This window comes from Scyliorhinus torazame, chromosome 19 (assembly GCF_047496885.1).
Source record: "Scyliorhinus torazame isolate Kashiwa2021f chromosome 19, sScyTor2.1, whole genome shotgun sequence".
NCBI lineage: Eukaryota > Metazoa > Chordata > Chondrichthyes > Carcharhiniformes > Scyliorhinidae > Scyliorhinus > Scyliorhinus torazame.
The window spans coordinates 133320074-133335295 of NC_092725.1; positions in this window are offsets into that span (position 1 = coordinate 133320074).

Genomic DNA, 15222 nt, shown 5'->3' on the forward strand with positions numbered 1-15222 from the left:
GCCCTCACCCACAGCCCGAGTCCACCCAACACCCAGGAGTCTTGGGGAACCCCCGTCTGCAGCCTGGCAACGGCAAAGGGGCACATTAGCAATGCGATGACCCCTCTTGAGCCCCTGCATAGTCATTCACACCAGGGCTGCGCTTGGCCATACTGACACCAAAGCCTACCTCGTGGATTTTCTGCTGTGGGGTCGGAGCAAGATGTGAGGGAGGAGGAGGATCAGGCTTCCAGTCCATTAATTGCATGCTGAGGCATTTAAATCAGCACTTTCCATTTCCCCACTGGCGCGAGGCAGGTAGCTCACTGTGGGCAGCGACGCGGGAACGGAGACTGAGGACGGGTCTGCCACCCGGCGTCAATGATGTTTTTCAGCCAAAGCTCCATTTGCCGCCCGATCGGGATTCCCGATCACAGCGGTGGAGAACGGAGAATCCTGGCCCGCGTGCTAGAATAAGATTGTTGAAATGGTCACGCGAGGAGAGAAGCACAAGAACCAAAATGATAAAATGGTGAACGAAAAAGATGCTGAATTGAAATGCTGATAAGAGAAGAAACTTTGTCACATGACCTAAGTACCAGAAAGTGAGCACCACGACCATTCCTTCGCATGTGACACGCCAAGATTGTGAAAAAACTGGCAAGACTATATCTGGATTGCTACATACATCAGGCGTGCCAAATGAAGGGCTTATGTTTAAACACACAAACCTCAAGATCTCATCAATGAGCCATCACCACTGCAACAATAAAACACCCATTTTAAGTACACAATGTGGCATGGTGCAATGATGTGAAACTTCATTAGTGGATCAAGTTAGATCCTGGGAATGATTGTCCCTGAGACCGGACCCCTGTTTTAATAATTAGACACGGAGGGACGGGTTGCTCGTAAACATGTGGGTCACGTGAGGAGTAGAGAGACCCTCCAGCAGTCAGTTTTGCAATCGCACAATGCTTTTGAAGCCGAAAGCACCAAAGTACCCGATCGACCTGTTATAGACATAACTAATACCTCTGTGGAAGCAAGTAGTGATGAAATGCCTGTGCCAGAAGAGGTACCCGTTATTGCAGTTCCTGTTACTATGTCAATCCTTTGGAAGCATCTCAGACAACAGAATTATGCTGCTCTACAAGAAACAGAAAAAACCCTCAAAGTCTAGATTTACAATTGTCCAACTCACGTGCAATAATGTTTGGTTAGAATTTAGGGCTGCATAACTTAGTTATTGATGATTGTATAAAGGCGTTAAAGGGGGAGGGAAAGTTGTAATAGTCTCTTTAAGGGCAACACAGCAGAGTAAGGGTCATGTGGTTTGGGGGACCAAACCCAGGGGATTTCTCTTTTAGACATGAGATATGTAGGGTACTAGGGTAGCCATCTGGCTGTTATACCGCTGTACAATTTTTTTTTGTTAATAAATACTTTTGTGTTTCTAATAATTTCTGTGAAACTGCATTCTTACACGTTGAGTCTGGTAATTCGCCTTGCATGGTACACAATTATTCATATCTCCATTGCTTGAAGGGTGCACATTCTCGGTGTTCATTTTAGATTTAAAACTATTAGCTACTCATATCAGACTGCACTCAGCTACTTATAAGATCTGTTGGTTAAATTGATGACACTCCAGGCTGATGAGTGTCATCCTTGTGTTTCAAAGTTACAGCAAACCCATCTTTCCCTTCCGCATACAGAAAGCAACCCAAGTGGGAGTGTGTTACATGGCTGTCACACAATTAAAGTATTTTAGATCCTGATATTAATGTAAGCTGCCGTAGTGAAGCTATGAAGCCATCAGAACACCAGTTTAATGCTGCCAAACTGCTTTTATGTTCTAAACAGCCAATTAAAAATTGGGTGCTGCAATGCTCCACCAATTGTACTCAGATTCCATTTTCTGCTCCATGCCTTTCCATTACTTTCTCAAGCCACCTCTACCTGTAGTGTCATTGAAAAGGCTGAAGGATAGGTTTTAAGTCTCTGCAGTCTATGATAAGACTATTTTCGGATCCACATGAACCAACTTATCCCACAGTTAACGTATCTATAATACATTTAAATTTGCAGCTCAGATGTTTTCGTAGGCTTACTGCCTGTGATAACTTTCATGTGAGCCCATATTCCCTGTGAATCAGATTGCCGTTATCTGCTAAATATCTATCCAACAATAGCAAGTGTAGGATCAAACAAAAATCATCGACAGTTTACTTTCTGGATATATTACATGGCACGACATGATCAGCTTGCATTTAGGAAACAAGAGAATAAGCATGATCAGATCATGCCTTAAGCTGCAAACTAGTAGACAAATAAACATATAACGATAAATGGGTAATAAAACGGTAGCAGAGATGACTGTAATTTTTTGTTTTCTGATTTAAATGCAGTTTCATTCTTTTTAGGTTCCCTGCATATCAACACAGAAGATGAAGGGCACGGTCTTCCCAAATGGGAACAAAGTCCCAGAGCGAGCATGTTTAGCTGCGTGTTTCCCGGCACTTACAGTATGAAAAACCCCTAGTCGCCACATTCCGGCGCCTGTTCAGGTACACAGAGGGAGAATTCAGAATGTCCAAATTAGCTAACAGCACGTCTTTCGGGACTTCTGGGAGGAAACCAGAGCAGACACGGGGAGAACGTGCAGACTCCGCACAGACAGTGACCCAAGCCGTTATTCGAACCTGGGACCCTGGCTCTGTGAAGCAATACTGGTAACCGCTGTGCTACAGTAATCGTAACTCATGTTGGATCAGGGGCCTGAATGGGGAAGGTGTAGCCGAGACTGCACATAGCCTTGTTTTTTACAATGGGGAACTCCGCTCGCTGGAATGGCGTCCTGATCTCTGAGGCCCCCCAAATGAATCTCTAACCTCCCCCCATCCCGAATGCAATATGAGCTTGGGTCGTCCATTACACCCCGACCTCTAACACCCACCAACCCCAGCCTGATCGTGTGCGTAAAAAATGCCAGCTTGATAGTGCCAACCTGGCAGTGTCCCTGCCATTTGGCAGTGTTATCTGGGCACCTTGACAGTGCCAAGTGCCAGGCTGGCACCCAAGTGGCACTGAGAGGGTGCCAGGCTGGCAATGCCAGTGAAACCAGGTATAACCAGCAATGCCGGGGCACCACCTTGCCCAAATGTCATGCGGCTGAGGGCCTCTGATTCCTTGGACATTCCCACAAGTGCCGTTCCATCTGGTCCTCGTTTGTGGGCACCAGTACCAAACAGCACTCGCCCGAGGTCCCCAAGGCAATGGGATTGACTCCCAAAGCCTCAGGTACCTTGGGAATCAGCACATTAGAGCAAGGCTTACTGTCTCGCTCTAATATGCAGATTTGCCAAAATGTGATCCTTCCCTTTGCAGACAGGATTCATCTTGCAAAGTCTGGCAAACTTGCGTTGAATCTCAAGAGGCATTGCGAGCCAGGTAGATCCCGGGAGTGGGATCTCCCGGGTTTCAATGGCCAGGCTGCGCCGCGGCGAGCTGCTTTTCCAGCGCAGCGTGGGGGGAGGAACGTGCCCGATATCTTAGTTGTTGGCATTGCTACTTAAGTGGCTTTCAAATTTATAATTTTACTTTTGAATGGTTCATTGGCAAATAAGGAAACTATTTTTAAGTTAAGACATAATGTCGCCACAAATAAAATGTTGTAATTAATGAATGCAGATTTTTATTTTATTATTCAATCTTAGGATATGGCATTACTGGAAAGGCCATCATATATTGTTCATCCTCAGTTACCCTCGAGATCTGCTACTGCAACTATGGACTGTATGAACAATCATGTCTAAGACATCATGACTTACAATCAAATACCTTGGGTGGGATTCTCTGGCCTCTCCGCGGGCACCTTTCTGGGCGGCGGGGGGTGGCCCGCCATTGGCCAGCGGCGGGATCATCTGGTCCCGCTGCTGTCAGTGGGATCTCCCATTGGTTCCACCCCCACTGCCAGGTAACCCACGCTGGCAGACATTCTGAGGCTTCTCGCCACTTCTCGCCATCTGTGGGGCCAGAAGATCACGCCGCCATGAACAGCTGAAAGATCTCGCCCCTTATGTTTTTATCGGACTGTTGAAAGGACAAGTTAGAAGCTTGTACAGTGCATAAAGCAGCAGTGTGGCTGGGTTAGCTCAATTGGCTGGGCTAGCTGGTGTGTGTTCCAGAACAGCACGGTTTCAATTCCCGTACTGGCTGAGGTTATTTATAAAGGCCCTACCTTCTCAATGTTGCCCCTTGCCTGAGGTGTGGTGATCCTCGGTTAAATCACCACCGGTCAGCTCTCCCCCCTCAAAGTGGAAAGCAGCCTATGGGACTATAGTTGAAATGGAAGTAGCCGCTGTTACTGCTCACTTTCTTTTTCCCATTTGCCACGTGATTACAATTGAAATTTAAAATACCAGTGGCGCGTGCGGGAAATGTATAATTCTATCCTGGGATATGCTTGTCCGTGGTGAAACCCACCATCAGCTGACTGTGTTGCAGGTACGGGTGGGCTAGAAAATAACCTCGTGGACAGACAGGCGCCCTCCATCATGGCCAAAACGTCCCAGCCCATCCATGACTATGAGACTTATTGAGAGCACAGAGGTGGCACAGGTTTTTCTTCAAATTTAAATTTCACCTGTAAATGTGGCAAACCACGTTATTGTGTTCATTGTATTATATTCACTGTGCTGTGTTGTACATGCCTGGGCTTGTCCAGGCTGGCTCTGCCTGTGGCTCCTCCCCTCGGGGCTTCTGTATAAAAGTGGCAAGTCTCCGCCTCCGGACTCAGTTCGGGTCCAGAGGCAGGGGGCTTGCTGTTTAGTGTATCAAAGCCTCAGTTACGTTTATCGCTCGTCGTCTATTATTGATGGTGTATCAGTAAATGATTGGTTTCCCTTTATTAACGTCTGCTTCATCACTGCTTGTGCTGACTTAGCTTCATCTGAGAGATTAGTCAGAGAGCTCGGCTATGTATTGATGATGACAGTCAAGCTAGGGCCATTTTTTATTGTGGAAGAAACATTAATGTGTGTCATGCCTCTGACTCGACCTTCTGCTCTCCCTTGGTGGTTAGTACTATTGCTTCACAGCTCCAGGGTCCCAGGTTCGATTCCCGGGCACTGTCTGTGTGGAGTCTGCATGTTCTCCCCGTGTCTGCATGGGTTTCATCCGGATGCTCCGTTTTCCTCCGACAAGTTCCGAAAGACGTGCTGTTAGGTAATTTGGACATTCTGAATTCTCCACCTGTGTACCCAAACAGGCGCCGGAGTGTGGCAACTAGGGGCTTTTCACAGTAATTTCATTGCTGTGTTAATGACAATAATGATTATTATTATTCCACTCCTCCATGACCCTGACCTCACGCTATCACCGCTGATTCACCCTTGCCAGTCCTGAGCCTCCATGGAAGCTGCTATTCTCCTGCTACCACCCCCCCCCCCCCTTGTGCTATGGTGTTCAAGAAGGAAAACTGCTGCCCTTGAACGCAACTGCACAACACCTACTGGCGCAGGCTACCATCGAACAAACGTGAACTGTGAGCGGCAAGAATCTTGTGCGCCCCTGACTTGATAGGACATTACTAAAATAGCTTTATGCTAATGAGGGCTCAAGGCCTGCAAATCAAATGACCATCAGGAAGTTGAAATGTTGCATCTCACGTAATTGAGTTATCCCGCAAGCTGTTTCCTTCTCTTGTGGCCCCATAAAACCTACCCCCCTCCGACCCTGTCTCAGTAATCAATGTCCTGTTATGGACAGGCAGGGGGTTAATTTAAAAGCCCTGACTATCCATCCGTAAATGCAAAGATATTTTTTATTTCTCCCTTTTTAAGTATCTTCCTAATCTTTAAATTTGGAGCTTTCCAACCTGGTATGAATGAATATCTTGGACAGCAAACTCGAGATCAGATCAAATAAAAGGGTTGGATGATTTCACACACACATAAAACCCAGTGAAGGGGTTTGCAACTTTGTAGAATAAAAGAGGTATAAGGGCCCAGGGCCAGACCACAATAACAATATACTTTATGATTTTACTTGAGTCCAGAATCTAGAATTATAGGTCTGATGGCATGTTTCTTCAGAGGGTAGGTGGGTGGACTGTCGCAGGAAGTTCCGTCTTTCCAGAAGTGAGGGCTTCCATGAGGGGAGAAGGCCCGTAGAGCTAAATTAGACTTGAAGGCACCAGTTCCAATGTTCCAGTAGTTCACAATGTAGATGAGGGCCAAGTGATTGTACCCGCACAGAGCTCCTTCCACTGCTACCTGTTCGACGGTGAGATGGTAGACAACCACAGGCTGCTGCCTGGAGTTCTGTTCCCTTCAGAGTTCAAACAATGACTGAAGATAAGATTCAACAACTTATTAATGAAAGGAATTCAGACAGCTCAAGTCTCAGTCATGTGACAGTGTGGTTTCAGATTGGTTACCGAGGCCCCAGGTTGAATTACATTGTGTTTTGGAGCAGGTAATGGCTGGACCATTAACATCAGATTGGATATTAGGAGTCGCAATCTTTGGGGTGGCACGCTGGCGCAGTGGTTAGCACTGCTGCTTCACGGCGCTGCGGACCCGGGTTCAATCCCGGCCCCGGGTCACTGTCCATGTGGAGTTTGCATATTCTCCCCGTAACTGTGTGCGCCTCACCCCTACAACCCCAAAGAATGTGCAGGATAGGTGAATTGGCCATGCTAAATTGGCCCTTAATTGGAAAAAAAAAAGAATTGGATACTCCAAATTGAAAAACAAAAATGAGTTACAACATTTATCCTTGGAGACACCATGAGTGGATTTGTCGATATCGCCGGCTGGCCAATGGGGTTTCCCATTGTGGGGCAGTCCCACGCTGTCGGGAAACCCCCGGGTGACCGCCACAACGGAGAATCCCGATGGATTTCTGGTGGCCAGAATTCTACTTCAAAAATGCCAACGAATTTTTGCAGCTCCAGGAAGGAGCATGAATGTCTTTTTAAGACTCTGCTGGTTTGTCTGAAGGTTAAAAAATCCCCTGGTATGAGAAATGGTCTCATCCATTTTTTAAAATAAAAATGATCAGTTTACAGAATAGCCAGATTGATGCAGACACGTATTTATTTTTTGCCATCTCAACTGGGACAATCAATGGTGTGATAAACTTGGGATTAAGTTCAAAAGGCACGCAACACCCTGGGGGATAACTTTCAAAGTTCGGCTGGAGCAGAAAACTAGTGGTGTTGGAATAGTCGCTGATTATACATCTAACCCAGCTTCCCTTTCCACTGACTTCAGTGGATATTAATGGAGAGCAAAATTGGGTGGGATGCATAGCCAATGGTCTGCTTCTGCCATTTGTCCATCCCTGTCAAGCTGAAACCTATCCCCCATTTTATTTAAGTCAGGCACCAGAGGGAGCCCAGGGGAAGCCAGATGTTTCCGTTTAACAGCAAGAGAGGGAAAATCAGTAAGAGTCTCCATGAACACAGCTTCTGGAGAGTCTCCATGGACACACATCTAAATGATATTGGCAAGGATCTGGGAGTGGATTCTCAACTTCCACTGTTAGTAAAACAAAGGTAGTTTAAAGGTTATTTATATTTGTATTGGTAAACATTAAAAATAAGGCGTAGTTTTAAGTGGGTTTAATTTAATGTTTCTGTGCCTGGAAGGGTCAAACCTATGGTTAGATTCATGCTGGACAAAGATGTTTGTATGCGTGGGGGTTAGGTTCAATTCCAACTGTGATTCTATTGTGCTTAGAGAGGGCTCTAATGGTGTGAAGAGTAAAAAGGCGTTGCTTAGCAAGTGCAAGCCCTTGTCAGGATAAGAAAAAATTTTAAGTTTTAGTTTTAGCTGAATTTGTTGGAAGTTGGAGACAGGGCTCTGAGGAATGAACCTCTCTCAACTCTACCAAGAGAAACTGGGCAGGACAAGGAACTTGCAATGGTGCAGGCTTCCTAAGGAACAAAATACGACCAAGATAATCAGGCATGTGGGACTGAATATTTAACATGATGAAGTTAAATGAATAGAAACCAAGGTATTGTTCAGAAGATTTCAAGGAAGAGTGAAAAAGGGTACTGAGACAATTACAGATTGTAAGTGGACAGCAGACTTCAAAGGTAAATCAATCATCTGATACTATTTTAATACAGTCTGGGAATAGCGTGTTAAAAAAAATGTGAACAGTTTGCACAGCAGTCGAGACAAATAAATCCTAAAGGGGTTGGTGTAAAATGCTGGACTGGATTCGCTGTAAAAAGTGGAGTGGAAGCTTTGTTTATAAATGTTATTTGGAAAGCCTGGAATGGATTTCAGAATAAGAAGCGCTGGGAATCATAGAGTTTACAGTGCCGAAGGAGGCCATTCGACCCATCAATCCTGCACCCTACTTAAGGCCACACCTCCACCCTATCCCCATAACCCAGTAACCCCACCTTACATTTTCTGACACTATGGGGCAAGTTAGCGTTGCCAATCCACCTAGCCAGCACATCTTTGGACTGTGGGAGGAAACCAGAGCACCCGGAGGAAACCCACTCAGACACGAGGAGAACGTGCAGACTCCGCACGGACAGTGACCCAAGCCCGGAATCGAACCTGGGACCCTGGAGTTATGAGGCAACTGTGCTAACCACTGTGCTACCGTGCTACCCTAAGGTAAAGCATTGTTATAAGAGGTGATTTAAAAGCCTGTTTTTGAGAATGGAGTTTGGAAATTCTCGTGATCATCATTGGGGGAGATTCTGAGGAGGCATCTACAGACACCAACTTGGGTTCAGAGCGGTGTGTGTATTTGGCCACCGTCATCTTGTGTTTTTAAAGGGGACTTTGTGGGCTAATGAGGTCATTGTAGCTCAAGATGTACTTTGTAATCCATGTCAATCCTAAATCCTGTGTGTGATTGTTCAACTAAAGGGGGAGTAAAGGAGTATTCTATTATAATCATTTTTTTTCATATTTAATAAATGTTTTTTCTTGTTGTTAACACTAATACTGGCCTGTGACTCTGTCCCTCCAAGTTTTATATAAAAACGTTGGTACAGGATTCTCCGTCCCGCCAGCTCCGCATTCCGGCGTGGCGCGCCTCCCCCAGGAGCGGGATCCTGCACTCCGGCAGCCGGCCAATGGGGTTTCCCATTGTGGCCATCCCATGCTGCCAGGCAATCCGAGGGCGCAAGTGCGCTTCCGGAGAAGCGGAGGATCCCGCCGATGGAGAATCCCCCATATGATCCACTCTGGGATCTTCGCGTCCATTTGTAACATCAACTGGGATCGTAACACCACCTTCCAAGCTTCTCAACTGGGAATCACATCTTTGTGGTAAATGTGAGGGAGGAAAGAAAATACAGCGAGTTCCACCCTTAAAAAAAACTTGGACCGAGAGAGTTGGAAATCACAAGCCATTCAGTTTCTTATTTGGTAATCTCCCATAAGGCAGTGCAACAGGTACATGTTCAATAAAGGAAGAAATTCGGCAAACCTTTCAGGGCCCCATCGCCATAGGTGCAAATCCCATTATGGCCACCAACTCTTGCAAGACGGCCAAACGGGATTTTCACCAGCGAGATTTCTGGGCGCACTATTCCTGGGCCCTCCCGATGATCCGATAATGTTCACGCCAAATTCCAATAAATTAGAATGCATTTAAATGTAGTTAAATGGCTTGATGCCGCATCTTTGGATAATTTAAGGTGCACTCTTCCCGACCCCTTGATGTCACACCGGCGGGAATTACTACTGATTTCCAAACCAGAAATCAGTTATGATCACCACATCGGGGACGCGGAGATCAGTATAGCTCCTGGATGGTGGTGGACATGGCTGGCGCCGCCTGGGAAAAGTGGCAGGTTGGCAGTTCCAGGGGACAGGGCCAGGGGTGGAGACTGTAAGGATCCCTATCGGGTGTTCTGATTATGTGAACACCTGATCCAGCACTCTGTGCAATCTTTAGGAAATTCCACCCAAGGCACAGCCTGATGTATTATTTCTAGTCACTTCTCTGATCCTACTTTACTTCGCTGACAACAGACATAGCTCTGTTACCAACACTTCTCTCTTTGTTTTGCATGCTTTTGTTCAATGTGAGCTTTGTAGCTCATTAAATAGAATGAGATTTTCCGTCCTCCCCGTGGTGTTTGTCGGCGGAAGGAGGTGGCCCGTCATTGGCCAGCGGTGAGACATTCTGATGCCGACGATGTCAATGGGATTTTCCATTGGATCCACCCCACGCCGGCAGAAAACCCCGTGGTGGAGGTGCTCCATCGGAAGACCTCGCCCATGGTGCAAAGCCAATGTGTTGGATTTTCTGGGGGGGGGTGGTCAGCGTTGACTACAACAACAACTTATATTTATATAACCCCTTTAATGGAATGGGAAATTCCAAGGTGCTTCACCGACGTATTATAAAACGCAATTTGACATTACGGATGGTTAGCCCCTGCCTGCGTTAGGCCGGCAAGGAGGAATGGGAACGGAAATTCTGTTTATTGTCAGCTCTCAAGGGGCTGCAGTCCACAATTAAAGGGTTGTGGCTCTGACACTTATGAAGTGCGTTATTCATGATACAATATACCACTGACTTATTTGTCATGGTATGTACATATTTACAATACTTAAGTTACTAAATTACTTAGGTATCAGAGAATACACCCAAACTGGGGAAAGGGTTTGAAAATAAATGTCTTGAATTCTCTTGGAGGAAGCCACTGTGGATATTGTGTACAGAAAAACATGAAGAGGTGTGGAACGTCAAGCCATAGGCTTCTTCCAAGTTCAGAGAGAATGCTATCCAACTTGTCCTATGTTCCAATTTGGATTTACCACCAGATAAACATGGCCCAAAGTCAGGAGCCTTTCTGAAGCCTTAGAACATAGAACATAGAAAATACAGCACAGAACAGGCCCTTCGGCCCACGATGTTGTGCCGAACCTTTGTCCTAGATTAATCATAGATTATCATTGACTTTACAGTGCAGAAGGAGGCCATTCGGCCCTTTGAGTCTGCACCGGCTCTTGGAAAGAGCACCATACCCAAACTCAACACCTCCACCCAACACCAAGGGCAATTTGGACATTAAGGGCAATTTATCATTGGCCAATTCACCTAACCCGCACATCTTTGGACTGTGGGAGGAAACCGGAGCACCCGGAGGAAACCCACGCAGACACGGGGAGGACGTGCAGACTCCGCACAGACAATGACCCAAGCCGGAATCGAACCTGGGACCATGGAGCTGTGAAGCAATTGTGCTATCCACAATGCTACCGTGCTGCCCTTAAGAACAAACAAATCTACACTATATCATTTTACCGTCATCCATGTACCTATCCAATAGCTGCTTGAAGGTCCCTAATGTTTCCGACTCAACTACTTCCACAGGCAGTGCATTCCATGCCCCCACTACTCTCTGGGTAAAGAACCTACCTCTGATATCCCTCCTATATCTTCCACCTTTCACCTTAAATTTATGTCCCCTTGTAATGGTGTGTTCCACCCGGGGAAAAAGTCTCTGACTGTCTACTCTATCTATTCCCCTGATCATCTTATAAACCTCTATCAAGTCGCCCCTCATCCTTCTCCGCTCTAATGAGAAAAGGCCTAGCACCCTCAACCTTTCCTCGTAAGACCTACTCTCCATTCCAGGCAACATCCTGGTAAATCTTCTTTGCACCTTTTCCAGAGCTTCCACATCCTTCCTAAAATGAGGCGACCAGAACTGTACACAGTACTCCAAATGTGGCCTTACCAAAGTTTTGTACAGCTGCATCATCACCTCACGGCTCTTAAATTCAATCCCTCTGTTAATGAACGCGAGCACACCATAGGCCTTCTTCACAGCTCTATCCACTTGAGTGGCAACTTTCAAAGATGTATGAACATAGACCCCTCTCTCTGCTCCTCCACATTGCCAAGAACTCGACCGTTAACCCTATATTCCGCATTCATATTTGTCCTTCCAAAATGGACAACCTCACACTTTTCAGGGTTAAACTCCATCTGCCACTTCTCAGCCCAGCTCTGCATCCTATCTATGTCTCTTTGCAGCCGACAACAGCCCTCCTTACTATCCACAACTCCACCAATCTTCGTATCGTCTGCAAGTTTACTGACCCACCCTTCAACTCCCTCATCCAAGTCATTAATGAAAATCACAAACAGCCTTCAGAGAGAGAAAGATACTCTGTACTTTTATTGGCTATCCTTGCTTGTGAGTTTTATTGGAATGTTGTGCAGCAAACCGTCAGTGTCCTCAAACACAGTTACCTCAACTGGGGAACCCTTCAGCACTTGTCAGAGTGAATCCCCAAATTCATGGTGGTCTGCTGTGTTTTAAAATCATAGAATCATAGAATCCCTACAGTGCAGAAGGAGGCCATTTGGCTCATTGGGTCTGTACTGGCCCTTGCTCAGATAGAGCACCCTCTAGGTCCAATCCCCCACCTCTAGCCCGTAACCCCACCTACCCTTTTGGGCAATATTAGCATAGCCAGTTCACCTAACCTGCACATCTTTGGACTGGAAGGAAACTGGAGCACACGGAGAAAACCGAAGCAGGCACGGCGAAAGGTACAAACTCCACAGAGGCAGTCACCCGATGCCAGAATTGAACCCGGGTCCCTGGCGCTGTGAGGCATCAGTGCTAACCACTGTGCCACAGTTGTGATGATATATCATCTAAGTCTATAATATAATAACCAAACCGTATGTAAATATTAGTGCCTGTATGTATAGATTAGTATTCTAGCATACGACCACAGGTGGCGTGATGACAGGAGAAGGTTACTGGAAGATGGCCACATGGTGAGACAGGACACATTCTAGCATCCGACCACAGGTGGCGTGGCTGCAGGAGAAGGTCACTGGAAGACACCCACCTGTGGGAGACGTATTCTCCTGGAGAGCACAAAGACACAAGCTGGGCAGCAAGCACAGACTGCAGTCACAGATCGAGCAGCTCCTGAGTCACCAATAATTAATATTAGTTAATCATAATCATGTATTTAGCTGTCATATCCGACTGTAATCTTAGTAGACACCATAGAAACTCTTCAGTTTTTCAGTTAATTAATACACAGTTTTGTTCATTTACAAAGCCATATATTCTCTGATCACTTCAACCCCAAAGACCTCGCCATCCGTGCAAACAGAGAACATTACAACCGTGTTGCCCACAAGCTGCACACTTGGAGTGCAGGGGCTGGAAATTTTATCGTCCAATATGTTCTTTCAACTATTTTATTCATGGGCAGCACGTGGCGCAGTGGTTAGCACTGCTGCCTCACGGCGCTGAGGTCCCAGGTTCGATCCCGGCTCTTGGTCATTATCTGTGTGGAGTTTGCACATTCTCCCCATGTTTGCGTGGGTTTCACCCCACAACCCAAAGATGTGCAGGCTAGGTGGATTGGCCACGTTAAATTGCCCCTTAATTGGAAAAAAAAAATGAATTGGGTACTCTAAATTTATTAAATAAAAAAAAAAGAAGATTTATTGAATGGAAATTTGGCAGGGGAGTGGTGAGCACAACTTTAGAACGTAACACTTCATGTAACGGGTTGATATTAATAGGCCAGTGTTACCTATCACGCTAGTTGGATTGTTTACACCATTTCTGACAAAGTTTAGAACACACATCATTAAAATCAACCACAGACATTACAGCGACAAGTTGGAAATCTGTGTGATTTATTTTTGTTAATGGCAGGTTAGAAAACAAACTATGCTTTAAACAAATTCAGCAACAGACATCAAAAATGGTATTGAAGCAGAGACGGAACTTTGCTGCACAGACTTGCATGCACCGAAAAGGATAGTTATATTTTACCATTAATAGTCATTTGATCGTATGGAACTGGAAACTTGCTGAAAAAAGTGACATTTGTTGAAGTTTCTCATCTTGCATTCAACAGGACATTTGCAAGAATAAAATGTAAGGGAATTCAACACATTTATACTGTATGAGAAGAGAGTGCTGATTGGTTGGCAAGTGGGCTCTGATTGGTAGAGGAGTTGTCATGGAGAATGCACCAGTGATGGTGTCTGACAGTTAACTGTCCAGCATTGTTTGAACTCAGACCAGGCAGCTTGACTTTGATTGGTCTAGACATTGCCCTGAGGAATGAACCAGTGAATGTCTATCGCTTATTTTGTTTAGCTGAAGCAGACACAATGTTTGTACATGTTTTATTTTGTTGCAAAGAACCAAGGTGCTGTGCATTAATGTGTGTAGCTTCCAGTACACGCAAATGGACTGTGAGCATGGCTGACAATCTTAAATTGGTGGTCAGCATAATTCTCAGCACACTGAGCATTATTTAGCAAATGTTGTTTAGTCGTGGAATCAAAGGTAATATTGGACACTATGTTTCAAGTTTTGCAAGCATGGGCTGGTTGGGTATAGTCTGTATCTTGCCTGTTGCAAACAGCAGAAGAAACATGCTGTTTGATATAATCCATCAGTCTTTGTGATGTGCAGCCTATATATCTGCTTGGATAATGATGACTGGCCAATGACCCTGATATTTACCAGGAGCCAGGGAGGCAATGGGTTTCACCTGTCAACTGTCAGGAAACTCCAATGTGCTGGGAACTTGGAGTCCTTCTGAATTTAACAGCAAGCTCCCATTAGAATTTTTAAAACTGTGTCTCCCACCTGGCAATCGAGGGTTGGTTGTGGAGGCTTGGAATGTGGTGGAGAGATGGAGTAGAAGGAGGGACAATTTGTGGTGGAGGGAGATTGAGGGGGAGGAGACCTTCGCTGCGGGAGGGCTAGATTGTAAGAGAAGAAGGGGAAGGTTGATCGAGGTTGAGGGCGGCAGACTGCGGAAGGTCTGTTTGAAGGTTCTGGGGTGAAGCACTCCGGTTCTTCCTGGCCCAAACATCGGGCTGGAAATGCACTGAACTGGATCTGGTCATTCCTGCCTCCCTTCAGCTGTTGGGCTGCCAGAACCTTGGGAAAACAAGCCCGAAGCGGCTAAATCCAAACTGCTAACCAAACCTGTGGCTCAGAGCTTCATGTAAATGTTATAATTACTGCCCTGCCTCTTAAGAATGGTTTTCTTGGCTGACCTCAAACCCAACAGATTAAACCAGAAGTAGTTGCATTTGGGATTTCCTGTCACTAACAATTTAATCCGCTATTTTAGCCAACACACTCCTGACCATCTTGGTGGGATTGGGGGGGGGGGGGGGGGGGGGGGGGTCGGGCACATGGTGAGTGGTTGTGGTTAAAATTACCCCCAAATAGATCCTGGT